Here is a 24,379-nt window from a genome sequence, read left to right on the forward strand (position 1 = left end):
GAACAACCCTGCAGCTCATATCTCTGGTTCAACAGCTTCAAAATAAATTAAAATATTTCTGTTTTCTACTGGCACTGATAGAAATTAATCCATGAATAGGCAGAAGCTATTTGAACAACTAATTAGGAAGGCACATCTTGCTGAGTTTTATTCCTTTCAGCTGGACATGTTCACCAATGCATTATTTAAGTTTGTTTGTTTGTTTGTTTGTTTGTTTTAAAAAAAGGAAAGGACACTAATCTTTTTGTAACATGATTAACTGTAAAAGTTCTCTTTATAAACTGCAGCTCAACTACATTTAGTATACAGACCATCAACTTTGTGCAACGATGAACACTTTTGTTGAAAAAAGGTGGTGTATGTTCTGAGGCACTGGCAGACATTGATTATGTTGGCGGACTAGATATCTAATCCAACGTATTACAGGTAATGGACAGGATTAATCTGTAAATGAAGCTTTATTTTATCAATTGTTTCAGAAAAGTCATGGGGACAATACCTGGTAGTTAATACCTGGACAGACTGGGATCTGTCCGTTTGATTTCCGACACTTAATATGCAAGGGATTACAAGCTATGACTATGAAGAATTAAAGGATGTTCCACAAAGTATTACGGCCTATGACTCATAGATATCAGAGCGAAGGCATCAAGGTGATGCATGTCATACTGTAACACTAAGAAAGCAAACTATAAATACATGTGAAGAGCGAAGTTTTAAAGCGTGTCATAGCAGTGTGATTACTCCTTTAAAATATCTCTATACCAAATCGTTTTGTTTTCCAGACCTTTGCTCATCCTATGAAGTTCTCTGCCTATTTCATTTTGGTTAAACTTGTTTTCTCTCCATTGGGGTTTTGGTGAAAAGTTTGATATTGATATTCAGGTCCCAGCATTCAACATTTAGATGTTGGTTAGTTATGACTGATAAGACAAATTACATATTTTTCAAATTCTCTGGTGTAATGAGTCACTAAACAATTGACAAAAAATATCTACGTGTAAGCATAAGAAATTACTTACTTTTTTATGATAAAGATCCAGCTCTCTAATTTTAGGCCTTTGAGTACTAAACACACTGTTTTCCCATTGCAGAATGGGACTCTCTGTCTCATTGATACTCTTTTCTTGGCTGTAAATTCTCAAGTCTAGGTGCATAGCCCTGAAGTATGACAATAATATTTTTATTTGCAACCCTTTCAATAAGATCTTCAAAACATTTTCTCAAAAACCTATTAAGAAAGGACCTAATTCTGACCTGCCCAAGAATTATTACAGCTATTAAAATTACTAAAATATTTGCCTGTTTAATAAAGCAAACTTGAGGTTAATAACCTGCGAAACTGACCTACTCATCGTTACTATCACTGTTATTTTTTTAATAAGTTTGCAGAATCTGTTTTTTTTCTTCCGGAGGAAGAACTTGGTAGTATTTTGTTTACAATAAGGGTGCTTTCATGAGTTTCTCTACAGAAATGCATCATGTATCTATTCAATGGTAATGTTCCAAGTATTGTGATACATGTAAACTTTGCTAGAATGTCATATGAGGTATAAAAAGCAGATTATCTGCAGAAAAATGGCTCCCAGAGGGAAGTAGAAATAGCACAGCTTGAAACGCCTTGTGCTTTGTAATGTCCTTAGCTACCAGCCAGGCAAGTGTCCTGTGGAAAAGACAAATGCCTAACATCACAGTATATTCAAGGATGTAGCACACAAAAATTTGCTGCATAATTTTGAAAACACAAGTGGGAATTGGTTCTTCTCTCACAGCACTCCTATTGGCAGACAACTTTGAGGGACTAATCCTGACTGGGATCTGGATTAATAAAATAAATTATTTCTATTTTTCCTTAAACCCTTAACTTGAGAGTAAGAGAATGGAGGGAAAGAAAGAACACACTTTGTTGCAGAGGAAACCAGTACAAATTCTGCCTACAAATATTTCACTCTCTAGTTTCTCAAACAGGAATCTCTACCAGAGGCATTATATAGCTTCCCCAAAGGGGTGACACCTTAAAATTTCACATTTTTTTCCTTATTCACTCTGTCTTCAATTTATTCCAGTAAAATCACCCATAAACAGTAAAAGCAGCTACCTTCTCATTTATACTGAAGGAGATTTAAGAAAAATATTCAGTTGTTATCGATATCTGTTGACCCAAGTTTAGTAAATGACTTGCCAGCAAAATGTTCAACTTGACCCACTTAAAAGCTACCAACTGTCTACAGTTGGTTGAGTACTAACTTAACTTTAAACCTTTATTTGCCTACATTAGTGAAAACTAGCAATTTCAGAAAAGCAGCATGCTTGGCACAGATGTAAATGGTAAGGAAATTTTCAGGTGAAAACAGGATAAGGGCAGTATCCTGCTTTATCTTCTACCACATTCAAAACTTGTATTTATTGTAGTAGGACTGGATCAAGTGCTTCATCACCTAAAATTTGAAGCTTGTTTAAATTCCATTCCAGAGAATATGTTTTATAACAATAAGAGAAGTATCCAAGTATCTTAGGAATCCACTGAGGTTAAATACTGGTAGATTAGGTTAAAACATACCAGTTTTTAAGAGGACTTGCTCTGTCTGTGCATGTGTGTTGGAGAGAGAATGTGTGTTTTGCACACCTATATACACCCAGAGATGACGACTTATTTTGTTACTGCTCCTTATTTTGCCTAGTATTTAGTTATGTCAGTTTAAATAAGATATAAATTCTGTCAAATGTTACTGATTTAAAAAAGTAGTGTTTTACAGGCTTCACTAGTATACATGTTCTTAAGAGCTACAGAGCAATTGTGACTCCACTCCATTAAGTGCATGCCATTCGCATCACCATCATGAACCATGCTGTAAATCAATGAAGGATTATGAATACCTGAAGGAGATAACAAACACACATTCCTACTACTATAGCAAGAAAAGCAGGAGAAAAACTATTGCTAACAAACTGTAAACAAATTCAATCATATCTTTTGTAGTCAAAGTAAAAACAAAGCTTAAGGAATTCTTTCTTCTAGGGAAATTGAAATACATGCTGATGAAATGCAAGCTGATAAAATTCTCATACAGCAACTGAAGAAAATGCTCTTGGTGAATGTGCTGCCATTCAGCAAGGCCTGTACAGTCTGGAGGACTGGACAAAGAGGAACCTGATGAAATTCAACAAGGGCAAGTGTAGGGTCCTGCACCTGGGGAGGAATAACCCCAGGTAACAGTACAAGTTAAGGGTTGACCTGTTGGAAAACAGCGTTGTGGAGAAGGACTTGGGAGTTCTGATCAACGACAAGTTCATCATGAGACAGCAATGTGGCCTTGTGGCCAAGAAGGTCAATGGTATCCTGGGGTGCAGTAGGGAAAGTGTCAAGGGAGGTTATCCTTCCCCTGTACTCTGCTGCATCTGGTGAGGTTGCATCTGGAGTATTGTGTCCAGTTCTGGGCTCCTCAGTTTAAGAAGGATGAGGAATTACTGGAGGGAGTACAGCAGAGGGCTACAAAGATGATTAGGGGTCTGGAGCATCTTTCTTATGAGGCGAGACTGAGAGAGCTGGGTCTGTTCAGCCTGGAGAAGAGAAGGTTGAGAGGGGATCTTATCAATGCTTATAAATACCTCAAGTGGGGGTGTCAAGAGGATGGGACCAGACTCTTTTCAGTGGTGCCCAACAATAGGATGAGGGGCACTGGGCACAGACTGAAGCATAGGAGGTTCCATCTAAACATGAGGAGAAACTTCTTTACTTCGAGGGTGACAGAGCACTGGAACAGGCCGCCCAGAGAGTCTGTGGAGTCTCCTTCTCTGAAGGCATTCAAGACCCGCCTGGACACATTCCTGTGCAATCTGCCCTAGGTGTATCTGCTTTAGCAGATGGGTTGGACTAGATGATTTCCAGAGGTCTCTTCTAACCCCAACCATTCTGTGATTCTGTGATGACTCTAACCCAATCTCCTAAGCACGATCTCCAGCTTTGCCAATTTCAAGTCTAACTGTCTTTAATAATTACACAAAATCAGGGTCAATTGAATACTGTAAATGTTCAAATGATTGATAGATTATTAGTAGAGTGAGCAGGAAGGAACACAAAAGGCTGTTTGTTTGCCTTGTTTCAGCATTTTATAGAGCAATTACAACTGTGTGTATGGAAAGATTTCAACATTAAAAAAAACCCCACAGCATGTTACATGGTTATTACTAGCTGGGTAAGACAAAGAAACCTAATAGTAACAAATCTTCATGATGTTGCTAAATAATGTTTCAAAACTTAAGTCATTTCAGTCTCTAGATAGATGTAGGAAATCTCTGGTTTCCCATGAAGGAGAATAGCATTAGTCCTAAAAGATCCTTTTATAGCTACTGCTTGGTTCAGTAATAAGAGGGGTGGTCCTACAAACTGACATTTGGATTTCATTTCATAAGTTGACCTCTGCAGCTTTTCATTAAAATGTATAACATTATGTAATAAAGACGTTTAGGGGTATAAATAACATATCTGTGACATACAACAATATAAACTTTTTCCATGGAATTATGAGTATAGAATAATAATAAAAAAAAGTAAATCCTAAGTTTATTTAACATGTCTATACTCTGTGACATTTAATATACTTAGATTTCGGTTCATTCTCCTTCAAAGGCAACATTGTCAGTTTAGGTAATGTTCCATGGGTTTGTATAAAGAAAAGTCAGAGATTGTGATATCTCAACGTCAAAGGTTTGCAGAGATAAAGGTAGAAAGAAAAAGAAAACACAGATAAACACAGATCAGACAAAAAAAGAAAAAAAAACATAAAAAAAATGAAGGGTGGGTGGGTGGAAGAGAGAAGGCTGATGTAAAAACTAATTTTGGAAAGGAAAATACTTTGTTTAGGCTTAGTGTAAATCTCAGTGTCCAGCTGAGTAACATCACAAATATTAAGCATACAAAGGAACTATGGTAAAAGTTCATTCACAGTGTAAACTTTGAGTAGTGTTTTTCTTTGTTAATGCAGGGGTGAAAGGAGCAGACATCTCCACTTGTTTGGGTTTTATTCTCCTTCAGTTTGTGCTGAACTTCATCTGTATGGGTTACAAAAGCCTGGCACATACCATAGTTCAGGGAGGTTTGCACTGATGGTTTTGAGTGGACCTATGACAAAGAAAATGAATAGCTATTTAATTTCTTATGTAGGTTACAGGAGGTTAATTTTTGCCTGAAATTTAAATTAAATAATTGGGAATTAGGTAATTTCAGAAGTATTTCTTTTTATTTCTATTTTCCCTCTCTCCAAATCTTGAGAAAAATCAACTCTCCTGTGGAGGGTCAAACAATTTTCACTGTGCTCAGGGTGGCTGAATATTACCCTGGAAGTTACCATATTATTGGCAGTTGTCTCTCCTATTACTATTATAATCAGTATGAGTTTTTTTAAGATTCCAGTTTTGATCTTGAACTGTCCTATGTATTAAAATTTAATGGTGCACTTAATTTTTTTCATATTGATTTTTATGCTTTCTGTTATTTCGTTAAGCTGTCTTCAGAGATTTGGAGTTGAGCTCAGTAAAGAGTAAAACAAGTCCATATTTACACTTATTAAAAACAAATCTGTATTAAAAATTAAGATGGTGAATTTTCAGAAGTCCTTACAGGCTTCAGTTATCTATTATAAATTTTGATAGAGGTAATTGCCAAAGACTCTGAGACTCCCTGGAAAGACTCACCTTTTAAAATGCTCCTGAAGACAAGAATTATGTCAAAGAAAATGTTCAACTCCTTTGCCACAGATCTAAACAGATCTGATGGCTAACTTCATGCCCATCACATGCAATACTTTTCACTGCTTTATGCAAGAAACACTGAAGATAAAGATGATACAGGGCTTTTTTGGAGCAAACTTCTCTGAAAAAAGGTGTGAATTGGGGACTGTTTATTCATTCATAGGTACAGTATGTTTTAAACATTTCTTGAAGAGTGATGAAATATTTTGTAAGTTTTTACAAGAGTTAGGAACAAATCTAACCTTCTAGGGCTTTGGTAACTTGAGAAAACACCTATCTCCTTCTGAGTTCTGCCTGTTGTAACTGACCTACCATTTGCTCTCCATTGCCTTCAGAACATCTTTTACCTTCCTAGAATGATGCAGCCAGACCTCTAACTACCATGAAAGGATTAATGTTCAAATTTCGGTTGCACACCATTGCATATTCAAAAGTTCCAAAATGCCAAAAGGTTCATAAAGAACCTTTAGCTGAGGCAGGGACTTTAGCATAGTCTGGGTTGTCAAGAAAAGTGACTACATTAGTTTCTGAATCCAAGTCCAGCCAGATTTGACAGGCCTACTGATGTCAGTAGAAGGCTGAGCCATTTTGTGATTATGCTTAGTTGAGAATGAAGCCCTCAGAGACAATCTTTCCCCTTTGTTCCTTCTAGTGCCAAAGCCTTTCCAGTCTACTGTTTCAAATGGTTTAAAATCACATCTCCTTTGCATGGTAAAGGAAGGGTCTTTACTCAAGACTTAATTCCAGTAGTAACACAAGGATACAGGCAGGAAAAAATGCAGGCTACGATAACTAAAGGAGTAGCCTGTCCCACTTCTCTTTCAAATTCATTGGAGCAAGATGAGAAATTACATTACCTAGATGATCCTCTCATGAGAATCTTTCTGCATTGGCAATCAACAAAAAAAGGAGAAAGAGGTATTTCTTCTTAGTGGTCACAGTGAATACCATCTATAATGGCACTGCCATGGGGAGCAGGAAATGGAGGAAGCAGAAGTATCTGTTCAGTGGTACACACATTGAAACACTTCCATGTGCTTCCACCTTCCTCTGTTCAATGCGTATTATTTCCAGGATTATGTACTTGTCTAGTTTTTATGATATGCAGAACTGGCAAACCCAATACATTGACTGGTTCATTTTGCAGAAAAGTTTTGTGGTTTTTAATACCAAAACTTGCATAGATTACTTACTTAAATACATGTACTCCTCCTTATTTTCAAAGATAATTGCTTAAGACATTAAAGAACTGCCAAAATCCTACTGTTATAATTGGGAACATTTTCTTTTACTTCAACAGACTTTAGATCAGTATCTTACATTTTTTGTAGGGAAAAACAAACAAACAAACAAACAAGAAGACAGAGTTTCTTTCTCTTAAGCTCCAAAGGTCAGTTGTGTTAAAAATGGGATTAAGTCAGCTTCCTTGAGTTTAGAAATGTACTTTTTTTTTTTTCATTCCATCACACCACACACTTCACAGTTACCATGAGACTTTTTAGAATACACAAGGATACAAAATGCCCATTGTTTGTAGTAGAAAATAATGTGTTGTGGCTTTTTTTTAACATTGGTTTATGGATATAGGTGAAAACTGGGCACAGATTTACCATCAAATGAACTTCCCAGAAGACAGTTTAATTGGAACTACAAATTAAAGTGAGCAATATAAAATATATGCTGTAAGCCAAACTTCTTTTCATAATAGTGACTATTTTCACTGCAGAAACTGGAGTCTAAGAATGAATTCTGTTAGAGAACTTACATTTCTTCTACAGCTTACAGTTATCAAACTTTCAGTTCATGTAAAGCATTACGGTTTCATAGATTTTAGTGGAGCTATGCAGCTTATACTACTCAAATATCTCTTAGAGGTGAAGCCAGTAAAAGTAGCACAGATTTCAAGTACTGAGTACTCTGATAAATAACTCCAAGAAAGTTTTTAGCAATCCATTCAGAATACTGAATGAACCTAAGCTGCATATTTTCCTAGAAAATTACAAAATATTCCTTTTACCCGTTGCATGTATTTCTATGTACATGGGCTTGTGATTCATCTCTGAAGGTTTTTCAACTGGTGTCTTAGGGATGTATCTAAGGTGATCTGCTGTCAAGGTTATGCTTGTATCTCTTCAAATGAGATGATGTTTTGTAAATATTATGTCTTTGGTAGCCATTGTTTTGGTTGCTGTTGTCTTGAGAGCTAATAATACTGGCAAGTAGGCAGAGCTCTGTTTCTTTAATCTATCACTTGTTGATCACTCTCATCCTTTGTTCTTGTCTCAGCTTGGACAGGCCTTAACAACTTCCTTGATGCGACCATCTCTGCTGGAAACAGTGGGTGAAGATGCCTCGTCCTTATAGCCCTATAGTCTCTGCAGAGGATGCAGTTAAAGGTTTGCTGTGATGTGTGGAAGGTATGCGACGGTTCTAATCACAGTGTTCACAGGAACTAGCAGCATTACTGGGTCAGACATTGAATGTGACCCAAACGTCAACGAAACAGGTATCATCATGAGGCTCAAGAAAAGGTAGACTTTGCTTCATTCTTGTGTCTGGATTGAGAGCTGTTGACCACCCATGAGGAATTTAGTGGGTAAACGCAATTTGTGGTAGATCCTGATGAGACCACTATAGTTCTGACAGGCCACAGAAATCTGCAGTATTTTCAGAATCTGAAATGACTCTCCTGCCCAACCTGTTGGCCTGCTGAGAAACTTTTGTCTCTCATTTTCAAACATCTACAGGCCAGGAAAACAGAATGGCAGCATGCCCTGTCACATCAGGATGTCCCAGTAGGAACTGCTGAGGTGGACCTGCCCCCATCATTTTTTCTCCAAACAAAATTTTGTTGTGCTTGTGCCAGCTGAAGCTTCTTTACTTTCTGTGCATTGGATGACCACTACTGATGCGCTGGCTGAACAGTGTTGGATACCTACATCCTAAGGGCATAGAGTAGTGCTTGTGGTGGTGGACTTGTTTTTGAAGCCAACTGTTCTTGTTCCACCAAAGAAGCTGCCCACAGCTCCTCAGACTGCTGCACATTGGTCTTTGCAGTACGTGTTTTACTGCCATGGTCTGCCAGATCACATGGTGACAGATCAAGGGGCTCAGTTCACTGCCCAGGTTTGGAAGAAGTTTATAGGCCTGCTGAGGGTCCCAACTCCCCCTTCTTAGCCCATATCACCTGCAGTTGAATGGTCAGATTGAGCAGGTGAACTGCTTTATTTGCCACCAGGATGACTGAATGTCTCTTATCATTGGCAGAATTTGTCTATACCAGTAGCGTCTACTCTTCCCCACAGCACACCTCTCTCACACAGTATAGTTTTCATCCCTGTGGCCATCCAGCTACTCTATTAGCTGTCCAGTGGTTTTCCTCTGAGGATTCCTTTGAGTGGTTGCAAGGTCTACATTTGTTTCTTCAAGAGCATCTGGAAAAAGCAGGGGATGATTGCAAAGTCTGTTCAGACAGACATTGGCAGCCAGCACAGGACTTTGCGGTTGGGAACTATGTTTGGTTCTCTGGTGAACATGTTCATTCAGTGCGTCCTTCTAAATTGGAGCAGTGTTAGCTGAACACATATAAGATAATGGCCCAGGTTAGTCCAGTTATGTTTCATTTGCAGCTTCCATGTGCTTTCCAGGCTTACACTGTTGTTCACATCTCCCTGTTAAACCTGTTCAGCTAGATCACTTCCAGCCACAACCTTGACCTCTGCCCGCTCTGTTTGACTAAGGCCAGAGGGAATTCTATGTCTGGGCTATTTTGAATTCCAGGATATCCCTGGATATCCTTCGGTATTTCAGTGATTAGGCAGGGTATGGCCTGGAGGATCAGGCCTATTTCAGAGGCACATGCCCTGACAAAGGTTTGAGCTTTTAGCACTCGTTACCCTGCTAAGTCAGGTCTACTGGAGGGTATAGGACATACATACCTTGGGTAAGAAGGGTTATGGTTGCATCCCTTTGAAGCAGATGGTGTTCTGTAAATATTACATCTTTGGTAGCCATTGATGTTGTTGCTGTTGTCAGGAGAGCTAATAAAAACAACAAGTAGGCAGAGCTCAGCCCCTTCAAACTACTGCCTGTTAGAGTCCTCACATCCCACTTTCCTATTCTTTGTCTTGGGACTGCCCTAATTCCTGCCTATTAGGCGTGACTATCCCTTAGACTATATGATTAGTCTGTAGGCAGCTAAGTAATACAGTATAAATTCTACCAGGGATATTTGGAAAACAAACCAACAAACTGGCCAAGCATTTTCTTTAACATCCACTAACGTAATTTAGAATACAATGGGAGCCCAATCTGGGATTCAGAACTTGCTTCTAGCTAGAAGACGTGTAGAGAGGCAGCCACAACCAGGCCCTTTTCCCATTAAAATCTATGTAGAATAGGGAAAACTGTTCTGAATGGAAGATTAGGATAGCTGTATGAATTTTACCTTAGTGATTTGCTCAGAAAAAAATGTGAGGCATGCTCAGGAAACCTTATAATGCATTACTGAATGGGGGCCCATCTGGTAGTTCAAGTGAAGTGTTAGTTTTCATCCCAGACAGATTCCCCAGTGTGACTGAACCACAAGCCGTGCTGCTAAGAAAGCAACAGCAACAGAATGTGTATAATAATAATAATAGTATGAAGAAAATGTGTCTCATGAGGGAATTGGCTGAACGTATAAGCAATGAAGACACAGTAGACATCCACAGTGTACTGGAGCTTTGCCCTATGAGGATTTTAGCCACACTTACATAGAGACAGAGCTATACTATTACTACTATACATCAAGACTTTCTGGTTTAAAAACAGCTTTTTGTGCTTTATAATTTTAGTTTTCTTAGTGGCTGGCGATAAGGGAGTAAGTTCTTTTGCTGTATTAAGCATCAATATTTAGGTCATTCAAATTCCTTTTAAAAAAGCCTCTCTTGTTTTTTTTTCATAAGAAAACAATTTTTTGTTGACTTTGTTACCTCACAATGCTTACAATGACCTGGAACAGAGAAATTAGTGGTTAGGTTCTCTTGCTGTTTACTGTCTTTTTAACTGACAGTGCAATGCTGCCCCATTCAGTTTTGAAAACACCTGCCACTTTAAAAAATATTTTTTTCCTTTCACCACATTTGTTTTGTAGCTAAATGATTTGACAGCAAGTCCATACCACTGTAAGCTTTACCACCGACTTCAGTGGGAGAACAACTGGGATCTGTACGGCTCTTTCTGTTTGCTTGAATAGACTTTAGGTGATGATCTATGGTTTCAGTTTATACTCAGCTGTCAGTCTTAAGTTAGAATGGAATAACATTACTTTCTCAGGTGAAAAGCACAGAATATTTTTTTTTTTTTTTGAATATGCAGTATACCCATTGACATATTTTTGTAAGTATTTTCAAAGGCAGCCCTTCCATAACCTTGAACTTTCTGTATACCACTTACCTTGTATCACAACTATTGTATATTAAATCATGAAGAGGTGTAGAACTTCACAGGACTTGTGTTTGCATATCTTGGCAAAGTATAAAGAAAAGCAGCTGAGTGCTTTATTTGAGAAGGTTCCTTAGTTGCACATCACTTCCCATTCTATAATTCTGTAATTCTATTTCTTCTCCTCCTTGGAGAGGAAGGGCATATTTTGCAATTATCACAAGGGCATCATGAATGGTCTAATCTAGCTGAGTATTCTGCCTCTTGAGATCAGCAATAAACTTGAAGTATAACTCACGTAAGGAATTTCAGCATTTCATAAAAAAGAACATTTTTACAATTCTGGTTGAAAAATAAAACAAACCTGTTTCTTACATAGTCAACTCTTCCTACAGAAGTGGATCGTTTTCCCATAGACATACCACACACATGCAAGCTTTTTTAAAAAATCCAAACTTTCATGGATAAACACTTTTGACAAATTAAGTTCAGTTAAAAGTAATGGAAGTAATTAAATAGCACAGAGGTCTGAGGTTTATTTACTTTCCTAAGAGTGGGGGCATTATAGGCAGTCAGCTTTTGAGGTTTTTCTCTGTCCTTGTCTCAGGATAGAGAATACCTAAGCATAATCAACAGGGACAGTTGGTCAAATTTTAATTGCGTTAAAAGACCAAAAAGTGGGAGATAGTCATAGACAACTCTCTTGTATGGTAACACACAATTTAAGTCAATCTTTGTAGTTATTGAGATATGTACAATTTGTTTATTGTGCTTTCTTTTTATATATGTACATATGTCTAGAGAGGTGATGGCTTCTTTAATTTGTAGTTTACAATCAGATTTTACAAACCAGATTTTTTTTATTTGTTCACTGAATCATATTTCAGGATACTCTCAATACTTCTGGCAAGTTGGAGCTTGACAGAGTTAAAAACAAAATAACAAACTCAAAAAAACAGTTCTTGACTGCAACAATCCAGTTCAATTTGCAGCATCTGGAAAGAAAACCAAAATCTTCCTGTGAAGAATTAGCACTACAATAACGATTATAATACTAAAGCATAATGCATAGTAAGACATATTTTGGTCTTGTGTCATTCAGTATTATCTTCACTTCAAAGTTAATGTGTAAGTACCAGTATCTTTTTCTACATATCACTAACATTTTAAAAGTGTACATGCAACTTTAGATTCTCCCTGACCATCTGGCTACTAAAATCTTTAGTAATAGAGACAATGAAATCCAAGCCATGGCAAGTTTCCATCTAAAATCCAGTGGGAACAAATATGTTCATATCTGTTTCTTTGAATGACAGCACTGCAGGGCTCAACATTAACCTCTCATTCTTTTTCATTAGTATCTATCAACTAAAGGACATCCTGATTGGATTGTTGCTGGTGTTTGCTGTTTGACCAGGATGTCTTGTTTTGGGGAGGTAACACTTGGTTCAGCTTTTAAAAATACGAAGATCTCCTTAAAGTCAACTTCATATTATTTTTCTGGTTTTATTTAGGTAATCCCAGATGCTGTGAATCACTTCCTATTCCAAATTCCTGTCATAAAACCTCAATCCATGCCTTCTACCTCAAGGATAACACAGCTTAAATTTCATCTAAAGATCTGGCCTAATCTCTTTAAATTAGTTAGTTGAATAAGGACAATCTGTTCAATCTCTAGCGGTATGCTACAGGCAAAATGTCAAGGTGGATGTCAAATAGTAGACAAAAGTGTCTGGCTTATGAATTGTTCCTTTCATGCATGAGTCTACAAGCACCTTAAAAAATAATAAAGGCAAGCAACCTTGCCATCATTTTACAGCTGGAGAAATGAAAGTCTAAAGGGAATTGTCCTTCTCACTGTTACACTACAGTAGAGGTGCAGGCCTGGAAACAGAAACCAGACCTGGTCTTAAGTCAGTTCTTGGTTCTGAAGTAGAAAACATAATGGCAAGCACTACATGAAAAAAAATGCTGCAAGATTTTTATATGCCTTACTGGCATTTGCTTAAAATATATGGCAGGAGCCATCATTTCAAATGATCTTATTTAGTCTACAGACTTTTGTAAAAGAATTTGGAGTTACCATGGTCTCTCATCACAGTTTGTTTATGTATTCTGTAGTCTACTGTGGCTTTTTAAATTTATTTTTGTTACACTCACAACAGAGTATATACAGTGCAGGGACAAATCACAACCTCACAAATCACTCCTCACAAACTCCACTCATGTCCTACTATTTGACAGTTATCACAATCTGTTACTAAGAGGATGGACCTATTAATCTACTGTGAAGCAAAATAGGACCCTCAGTACCAGGTACCAGACTAATGAAATGAGAAACACAAGAAACTAAGGTGAACAGAAATAGGTTCCTTCAGACAGTAACCAGACATGACCAACAAAAATGAGGTCCAAGAAAAAGTCTATGGCTTAATCACTGTTGTATTTTTATGTTAGAGTAGATCAAATATCTACCTGGTGAAGATCAATAGCAACTTGTTTCAAATGGTGCTGACTGTAGAGAAGTGACCATGGCTCTGGCAACTGATACACAGCTCAAGTCAAACTGCATAAGAGGCTCTTTTGAGGATCCAAATCTTCCAGATTGTCTTGAGTTTATTTCATATTTCTTTGCAATATGATTCAATCTAATAGTTATTTTAAAATGGATTAACAATTTTGGAATAAATTTGCTTCTAATAGTTCAGAATGTTGTTTCATAAAGGGCTGTTTGCAATTACAGGGTGTTTCAAAAAGATGGACCCAATTGTATCTTTGAATTTGAAACTCCCTGTAATTTATACATATATATATATGTGTATATATATATATATTCAAAATCTAAGCGTTCTAGAAAAGCAGAAGGCTGAAAGAGGTTTGCTTTGATAGTAGCCCTGAAAAGACTTTAAGAAACGTATTTGCTTTGATGCAGGCCATAGTCATTTATCCATTGCACTTTCTATGTGAAGTGATTCCAGGGTCTAAAATGAAACAATACAATCCAGTACAGAAACAATGCAAAATGTTAAAGGTATTATAATGAGTTAATTTGAAGTTCCTAATGACAATTGAAATAGTTTTGACAGCAACCTGAATGAAAGAAACACTTCTAATTTATAACACCAACAGCAAAACCCAATAAATACTTGCACATGGAATGGTATGTCAGATTTGGAATGACTGTATTTATCAGGATTTATTTTTTCATGACAGATACTGTATTTAATATGTAGGTTTCCATCAGCATGGTGAAGCTCCAAATTGCTAGTCTAAAGAGTATGTTTCAGGATGAAGCTATGAATTTTTTAAACAAAATGTGTTTTGTGACAAAGTAGATCATCCAATCATGCAAAAGAAACAAGTACCTGGCTTTAGGCAATCAGACGCTGATCCCCAAAGGTATACTTGCAAGCAGTCAGTTTGCAATAACACAGGCTACAAGTTGCTTGTGCAGAATAATCAGCAAGCAGTTGAGAGGAACAGATAAACAATAACAATCATTGTCTGCTCACAGGTAATTACCATAAGAAGAAAAAGAGTTAAAGTAGTTGAATAAAATGTACATAGATTGTTTACTCATCTCTATTAGCATCAGGCAGCATGCTCTCATTAAAAGTAAAAGATGAGAAATAAAACATTGCTTAGAGCTTCAGTGAAACAGTGATATTAGTTTCCACAACATTACCTGGCATTTTAAAGAACACTAACAGAACACAAGAATTCAAAAGGACCCTATAAAAACATTTGCAGCATAACATATTCTGTATGGAGTATGTACTATGAATGGAATGCAGTTGCCACGGCCAAAGATTTGACTGGAAATCAGACAACAATTTAGGAGTTAGATTTCACTCCTTCTGCCATCATGAGAAGTTTCCTTTTATCTTTGATAAACCTTAGCAACTGATACTAGGAAAAGAGATAAAAATACTAAAGTTCAGTCAGAGCTAGAAGATTCTCTCAGAGGTAACTTTTAAGGAGAAAGTTATTTTGCAGTCTCTTTTTTTTGTTTGTTTGTTTGCTTGGTTGGTTGTTTTTTTTTTGAATGTGCTTCTGTGGTTTCGGAAGACTTTTTTGGTGTTGATACTTTCTTTTTGTCATAGGGGAGCTTAATTTTTATCTTCTTTGAAGCAATATTTGTTAGCCCATATGAATCTTCTCTTCCTTCTTTCAAGCAATTTTCTTGGCCCAAATGAATCTTCCCCTTCACTTCTCTATGCTTCATCAAAAAGATCAAGTAATTTTTCCTTCAAAAAAAAGATAGAACTGAGCAAGTCAACTTCTCTTTACTCATACAGCAAGTCTGTAAAGATTTCACTTCCCTCAGGGCTTTAAGTATGCATCAGAGCAGTGACAGGATAGCCATAAGACTAGTTTTATTGCTACACCATTCATTTTGCTGGGCAAACTGTCCTTAATGGAAGTCACACAGTCCAGGTTTACGAATTGTAGTATGGTTACATAGACACTACCTATAGTTTCTACACACATATATAAATATACATGTGTATACATACACACATATGTATATATTAATATCAATATACACCTATGTCTACATTTTTAAGTGTGTCTTTGTCTCCTCTCTGATGCAATTCTTCCTTTATTTGAGCATTTTAAAGATACCCATTAACTTGACGATAAAGCTAAATCCAGGTCTAAAATGAAAACATTTCAAATATTAGCTAAGATTAAATTTGAATTGCAACTTTGCTTTTCAAGACAGTCTTTAAATGTAACTCACCTACCTTTTTAAAGTTTTAAACAACATACACAATTAAGTCATCCTTAAAACCACCTTTACATTAGTAGATCATAAAACTGAGTCCACAAGGAGAGAACCTTATTTATTATTCACATTTCAGTAGCACACAATGTGTAAGGCTCTGTCCACAGAGACAGATGAAGAAGCAGTTCAATTGATTTCCTGCAATATTTCCAAGTACAGGTTTTCAAAAAAAAAAAAAAAGAGAGAGAAGGGCTGTATGCGGATGTCCGAAATGAAAGAGCAAAGAAGTGGTATCTGTCCATGTATACTGGTAGTATACATAGGAAAGAGTCAGGCTGTGATCCTGTGGTTGATTGACTTTGGCTGGATGCCAGGGGCCCACCAAGCCACTCTATCTATCACTTCCCTTCCTCAGCTGGACAGATGTGAGAAAATATATGATGAAAGGCTCATGAGCTGAGATAAGGACAGAGACATCGCTCACCAGTTACTGTCACAGGCAAATCAGACTTGACATAGGGAAATTAAATTAATTTATTGCAAAACAAAAGTCAAAGTAAGATAATGAGAAACAAAACTAAATCTTAAAACACCTTCCCCACACCCCTCTCTTCTTTCCAGGCTCAGCTTCACTCCCAAATTCTTTTTCCTGCCCCTGAGTGGTGCAGGGGCAGTGGGGAATGGGGATTCCAGTCAGTACATCATGCATTGTGTTTTGCTGCTCCTTTCTCCTCACTCTTTTCCCCTGCTCCAGTGCAGATTCTCACCCACAGGAGACAGTTCTCCAAAAACTTCTCCAGTGTGGGTCCTTTTACAGGGTGTAGGCCTTCAGGAACAGATTACTCCAGTGTGGGATCTCCACGAGGTCACAGGTCCCACCAGAAAACCTGCCTCAGCGTGGGCTCCTCTCTCAATGGATCCACTGGTCTTTCCAGTAGCCTGCTCTAGCGTGGGCCTCCCATGGGGTCATAGCCTCCTTCGGTCATCCACCTGCCCTGGTGTGGGGTCCTCTATGGGCTGCAGGTGCATCTCTGCTCTGGTGTCTGGAGCACCTCCTCCCCCTCCTTTTTCACTGACCTTAATGTCTGCCTAATTGTTTCTCTTATATATTCTTCCAGTTCTTCCAGCTCTTGCACAGCAGTTTTTTCCCCTTCTTAAATATGCTATCACAGAGATGCTAACACCATGTCTGATGGGGTCAGCTTTGGCGAACTACAGGTCTATATTGGAGACATCTAGAACTAGCTCTTTCAGACATGGAGGAAGCTTCTGCCATCCTCTCACAGAGACCACCCCTGCAACCTCCCAGCTACCAAAACCTTGCCATGTAAACCCAATACAGACCCCACAACCGTATTATATTATCCAAAGTGCATTACCATGTGTGCTGGTTTGACTGAAAATGAGTTTTCTTCATGCAGTTAGAAACCTTTATTTTTCATACCTAGTACAGTCATTATTTAGACTTATTTTGAGAACATGAGCTAACACTCCAGCACAGAGCTAATGTTTTCAATTGTTCTGGTCTGAGAGACAAGGACACTCTGAGCACTCTGCCCACAGGTGTGAAGGCAGTTGGGAACGGGGGCATAGATGGAGCAGAGCTTGACTGACATCCAGACTGATCAATAAGAATATTCCATCCCATTAACATCACGCTTCATATTTAAGGAAAGTTGGGATCTTTCAGTCTCTCTCTGGCTTCGTCATTTGCTTCGCTCTTTTTGTCAGAGTCGGCAAAGTTTTGTTCAAGACATTTAGTTTGGCCTTTTTGCCATCCTGCTATTTTGCAGAGGCCTCTGGACCTTTCTGCCTTATTTCTCTATAATATTGGCTGTTGGCATCAGGTGGTGTTTCCTGGCTGCTCAGTGTGGATGGAGTTTGTTTATACATTTATACATTTATACATTTATACATTTATACATTTATACATTTATACATTGAGTATATTTTATATTCTATCTTATATATATATATATATTTGCTAGTAGTGTATTAGTACCTTGTTATTTTATTAAACTGTGTGTATATCAATCCAAGTTTCTCCCTTTGCCTTTGATTCGCTCCCCTATTTGGCAGGTGGGGAGGAGGGTGAGTGACCAGCTATTGTGGTTGTATTGCTAGCTCGGGATAAACCATGACAGCATCGTGCTTCATCCTTTATTTCTTCTGTTTCGCAAGTGCTCTCCTTCCAACCCAAGCACCACCCACATACTCCTGCACTTTAAAAATCAGTCTCATTCTTGGCTATTAGCTGCATGGCACTGTGGGCATATCAGGTCATTCAGTGTTAACCCAGAACAGAATAGTGTGCTCTAAATAGTGAGTCACTTTTACCCATTCTGTCCTTTTGCACGGGTCACATACAGCTCCAGCTTAACTACATTCCCTCATGCCTCCAACAGAACTTCTACACGCAGTCACAATCAAAATAGTTTCATGTCTCCAACACGTTAGCTTTAACTAAACATATGGACTCTTTATAACATCAGGAAAGCTGTTAGATTCAGGGACTAGCTGTGAATACAAGTTTTCTCATAGAGCTGGTCTAGACTTGAACAGTTCTTCAGAAGAAGCAAGTTGTTTTTAAGCAAGACCAAGGAATCTTTGCCTCTAGCCATGTTCATTTCCAGCACAGAACTACAAGATTCCTTTATTTTCACTGTCTCATGCACTTGTTTTATGATTACAGCCATACATGGGTAGAAAAGTACATCTTTTTAAAAGTAATTTAATCACTGGCACATTTTGGTGTCATACTCCAGGTTTGCATATGAAGGAACAATCACCAAAGTCATCAGGCAAGCTATGCAACATACTTGCCGAAGTCAAGCTTTTTTTATTTACAACTAAGCCCTTTTGTAAATTGTCTGGATCAAAGATAAGAAAATGCTTCAAACCAAACATGCTGTTTGGAACCAATGATCCTAATACTCAGATATTAAAACCTGAATTTTACATTATTTTTTTCCTGAGTAATATAGTCTGTCAATGCATATAGAGTTTTCCCTGTAGTGATTTCATGTAGATAACTGCTGCTCACAGTTTTCAGATTTAACCAACTCTTGTTCACGGTGAACACTGTTAAGGGCTTGGATTTGGTGACCGGGGCAAAGATAATATGTTTGGGGTTTTGTTTTGTCTTGTTTTTGTTATTGTTGGTTTTGGTTTTGGGTTTTTGTATGTGTGGAGCTTTTTTTTTTTGTTTGTTTGTTTTTTTTGTTTTTGTTTTTGTTTTTTTTTTCCTACAATAAATATGTTCTGTGACTTGAGGGGTCTTATATTTTCTTCCTCTGCTGGTTTATCACATGTGAGTGGCTATTAGCAAAATTTCTCATTCTCAGAATTAATATGAAAGACACAATGAATTCATAATTCTGAAAGTGATAGGAGGTTAGAGGAAGAAAGTTCTATACTGATGTGAAGATATGCTTCCTTTAAGAGTCAAGTAGATTTCAAACTCTTTATGAATTAAAAACAAACAAACAAACAAACAAACAAAAAAAAACCTTATTTTTAGCCTGTCCTTCCTTTAGGAACAGAAACATGGGATGTGTCTGAAAGGAACACAAATAAGCACTTAAATATTACGTATAATAAGCACTGAAGTGTTGCACTACTCATGCTAATTTGACAGGACAGTGAAGTATAAGGCAAAAAGCAGCATAAAAGAAGAGTCTCGTGAGAGTCATGAGGAATATCAAGGAAAAGGACAGGAAGGTGCTTTGTCTACTCCAGGGTTTAGGAAAAACTGATTGCATTAGTGAAGCAGCATTGTGATCAGCAGAGGTAGGCTGGTTCCTATGGGCTTATGTTGTGTTTTTCCAAGGCAAGGCTCCTATGACCTTAATTCAGTAGAAAAGAAAGCCAGAAAGGTGAACTCTGCCTTTTCAGTGGGTTTTTTTCTTTTTTTTCTTCAAAGTTAATGTCTTAAAATTCAGAGTTATTTAACAGCAACCTCCTCTTCACCCTTCTCAGACTCCTCTCTGCTATCCCATTGCCCTGAGAAGAAGAAAGACTAAAATCACAAATGAAGAGTAAGATTAAAAAGGCTTTTCAGGGTCGATTTCATAACTAATAAGGAAGCAGAGGACATGGGTTTATGATCTGAAGGTCAGTTCAATGTATTTTCCAGAGGGGCCATTTCTTGGAACATAAATTTATAATTTGAAGTGTATTGCATCAGCAGCATTTTTGGGGCCTGATGCAGCAGCAATAATGGCAACCTTCGAGGTGAGGTAGCCTTTGGGTTCTCATTAGTGCAATAGGGCTGTAATTCAGCACTCATTTGCACTTCTGCTCTGTGTGATCGATCCTTGGCAAATCACCTATCCGGCAATAGGCCATCATGCTGCAGACAGACGCACATCGTCTCCTTGCCTCCTGCTGTAACTGTATGCCAAGTTGCTGCCACACAGTTTCAGGAAGAAAAACTAAAATGGAAGTGGGGTTTCTGCTTTCAACCTTTTGATATTACCTCTGATTAACTCTATTTATCCTTTACCCTGTATGAGGCTGTGAAGAAAATTATGTAGTTAAAAGAGAGAAAACATCTGTTTTGAAATCTTATCCATTGTATGAGACAAGGCGTGAGAGGTGGAAAGAGAAATTAGTGCCATGAAGCCCACAAACAGATAAATGCTAGGTAGGATAAACAGGCTGTAGCCCTTTCCGTGTTACCATTTTCCTCTGTGGGATGCACACTGTCTGCCATGTGGCTGGAATTTCGTTCATCTATACAATTTCCTTATTGATAGCACAAATGCATTTGTTTAACAGACCTGATTCTTTGTAACAAAATAAGTAAAAATAATCCATCCTTCTTCCCAAATAAATTCACATCTTCATTGTTTCTATACTTAAGTCACTCTATTTCAAACTTAAAGTACCTTAAAGTACACATGCCATCAGATGTGTCTATAGAATGCATACACATGCATTTAGACACACACATACATATGAAAATACATATTTACACATTCAGATATAACTTTAGCATTAAAATACATATTTACATACAGGTGTATAAACACATAATTTCTTCTGCCTACGTATTTATTTCTAATAAATGACAATAAACCTCTGTCAAAGCTTAGGCCTGTTGTCAAACCAGAGTGTCCAAGACATATATAGAATATTCAGCTATAGTGTGTGTGTATATATGTACATGCACATGTGCATGCACATGAATATGTGTGTGCGTGCATACACACACACAAACACAGCCTCCATATTCTTCCTAATTTGTGAAGCGTGCTTTGCTGTTGAGGCACTATGAATGGCAAATGAAGCAGAAAGAACCCAGTACTCCACAAGTGAGATGTTATCTTGAAGCTCCAAGGATTTCTTAATTGACTAGGGTGAGCTCAAGAGCTAAAAAGATTGAGCAGCAACAGTGTGTGCAAAAACATTTTTTGACTGCTTCAATTTCCTTTGCTGACATCTAGGAAACATCTCTCAAAGAAAGGAGAAAACCTTTAAAGGGGTCACCAGTGCAAGAGGACAGGATTTTATCCTGAACATTTGAAAGAATAACGGATATGCCTGATGCTGAGATTTATGCGAGAGGGAATGGGCAGCATTATTTTGCAATTGTGAAATCAGGATACTGGGCTTTATTTCAACTTTTGGCTCAAATATGCAGGGTGATGACTTCAACTTTCTTTACCTCTTTATCTACTAATGAAATCGGAAATGCAGCCTTGCAGGCATTGCACAGCTCTAAACAAAATCAAGACTCAAGACAGTAAGGGCAAAATTCAATTACACCTATTTTAGGTAAATATCACAGAAATTTAAAAGTATAGTCAATGTTATTGATTTTAAGCCTCTTATGGTTGTTACTCTAAACCAGGAAGAAATGTTGATTAATTAAGACTAATTTATACATATCTGAGAGAGCTGTATTCTCCTAGATTCACAGCAGAAAACAAGTGTACTTTGTGTATTCATGTTCATTTTAATTCGACTGCTTGTGTATAAACTATTACATGAATATGTGTAGGAACAAACATATACCATGAGCCATTATCATGACCTTACTCTGTACTTGCGTTTCATAGTACCAATTGTTTAAATGGTCTTCTTTTCTTCAGTCATCAGGACGTCTTGTGTCTCTCCTTTGGACCTCATAACTCAGAAAGTGAATTGGAATTATGCCTTTAGTTTAAATCTAGGACTGCATACACTTGAAATTATGTTTTCCCTGAACTTTGCTTATATTATACTTTCATGATGGATAATGCACTCAGTGAATGAAAAATACTTATTTGATTACTTCTGACAACTGTAAATATCTTGAGGACAAAACAATATTAACGGGTACCGTGTAAGAATTTAATAGTTAATTTACCTTTCAGAATGTGTTCCAGGAGGCTATGACCTCTGGATTTACCAGGATTGCTATAGCTTTCATGGCTCTGCTCTGTCCTTTTTTCCCTGCTTGTACCAAAACTTTCTCTATTGCTCCCTCTGTTTATTTTCACCAGCAATCACCTTTCTACATTTTCTGTTTATCACTTTTTCATGTCTTCTTTTCATTTAATGACTGATTCCTTGCCTTTCTTCCGCCTTTACTGTTCCTCACTATATAGGTCTACATCTACTACCTCTCTCATCTACTTTTATTCCCAAAGTCTAAGTTCCTCATTTCTCCACATTCTTATAACATTATCAATTCTGTCTTGATTTTGCTGACATCTTACAGTATCCAATTCCTGCTCCACTGCTTCGTCACGAACTGAAATTTGATTGACCGTTTGGGGACAGATAGGACTGAGTAAGCTGCTATTTAAATCTTTTCATGGCCAGATTTTTAAAGTGAACCAAAAAAAAATGGCAACCATCAACCTTCAGCACTTGTCAACAATGTTCAAACTTGCTCTGTTTAATTGGGTTTGGAGCAATAATCCCAGAAATCTTGCCTCTTCTATATGTTTAGACAATGTGTCCACATTCTCACTCCAGTCTATCATGGAGCACTGAACCCTGGCATTGAGTTTTGAATGATCCTCTATCTCTCCAAAATCTTTCACGCTGCATCAAATGTTCAGTATCACTGAAGTCCTGGCATGTCAATTTATTTAAAATTAATATAGACCACTTAACTTTTCACTGCAGAACAACAAAGAGCCATGGTTTCATGTTATTTTGACACTACCTTGCCAACAAAGATTAGGAGTTGAGGTTCTGTCAAGCAATGAACTTTCTTTATGGGACCTGAGTGACCAGATAATGAAAAGCAGATCTTTCCTCCCAGAGAATAGATCTTCAGTGGATTATCCAGGCTCTTTGAACACAGAAAAAAAAAAAAAAAATCCAGACTTGTGCCACACACTATGTTTACCCTGAATTAGTACAAAGTAGACAGAAGTTAAATATTTAAGATATGATCCATCCAGTTGGAAAGCAATTTTGCTTTTCATAAACACTGTCAGATTTCAAAGTAGTGTTTTCTTGATAAGACATAAAATTAATATCTGAGAATATTTCTCTTATGAAACTCCCCTCCTAAATGGAATCTCAGCCTTCTGAATTTCTGTGTGAAAATTTTGCTGTAAATCATGCTCTACAAATCTGTTTACATTTTTTAAGAAAAAATTAATGACTTCTCCTTTATGAAAGGGTTAGGTCAAACAAAGTAGTATGGATAAACCAAAAATGAGTGAATTTATTTCTCTTCAGACAAAACAAATGTGACCCTTTGGAGAACTGGATAGAATAAATAACTGAATTAATTTCATGTATCTTTCTAGTGAAGTCAGGAAGAAACATAAGTAGAAAGGTAAAATTAGTGTTACTAAATGGTGTTCAATAACACCCTGCCTGTTTTCACCAGCCCTGGAGTCCAATGGAGTCCAAACAGCACTTTGAAAAAGAACAAAAAGGACTGTTAGAAGAGGTGAACTTAATATTTCTGGTCCAAAGAAAGGGTATGTTTCCCTCATTCTTACAGGCTCTTCTGCCAGCAAAATTTTGAGTCCATTATTCATTTCAGAAAAGGAGAACAACTCCAGTCCACTAGTCAGATGGATTGCCATGGTCTGGCAGGCTCTCAGGCACCATGTCTCATTGACTATGTGAGCTGATTAAAATATCAGTTGATTACTTTGCATGGCATCCCACTGCAATAGAGCAGAGAGCTTTTCACAGCATCAGGCACACCAGAAAATACAGGTGGCTACTCATACAAATGTAAAAATGAACACACAATGTTCAAATATCCCTTCATCTACTTGAATTTCAATTTGGTTCATTTCTTCATTGCCAACTAACTTTTTATATCATGTGGTGTTTTCCATGGCTAATATTTCATGTATTATGCAAACAGTCAGAAGAAAGCTGGGGATTTTGGCTGAGGACATTTGGAACATTTGACAGCCAGCAAGGCATGAAAGGCAGCTCGGATTTTTGGTATAAGCTTATTAAAGTCATATGTCTAAACAATCAGCACAGAGATTGCTAAGCACAATGAGG

The sequence above is a fragment of the Streptopelia decaocto genome, assembly GCF_964273445.1.
Source record: "Streptopelia decaocto genome assembly, chromosome: 2".
NCBI classification, from domain to species: domain Eukaryota; kingdom Metazoa; phylum Chordata; class Aves; order Columbiformes; family Columbidae; genus Streptopelia; species Streptopelia decaocto.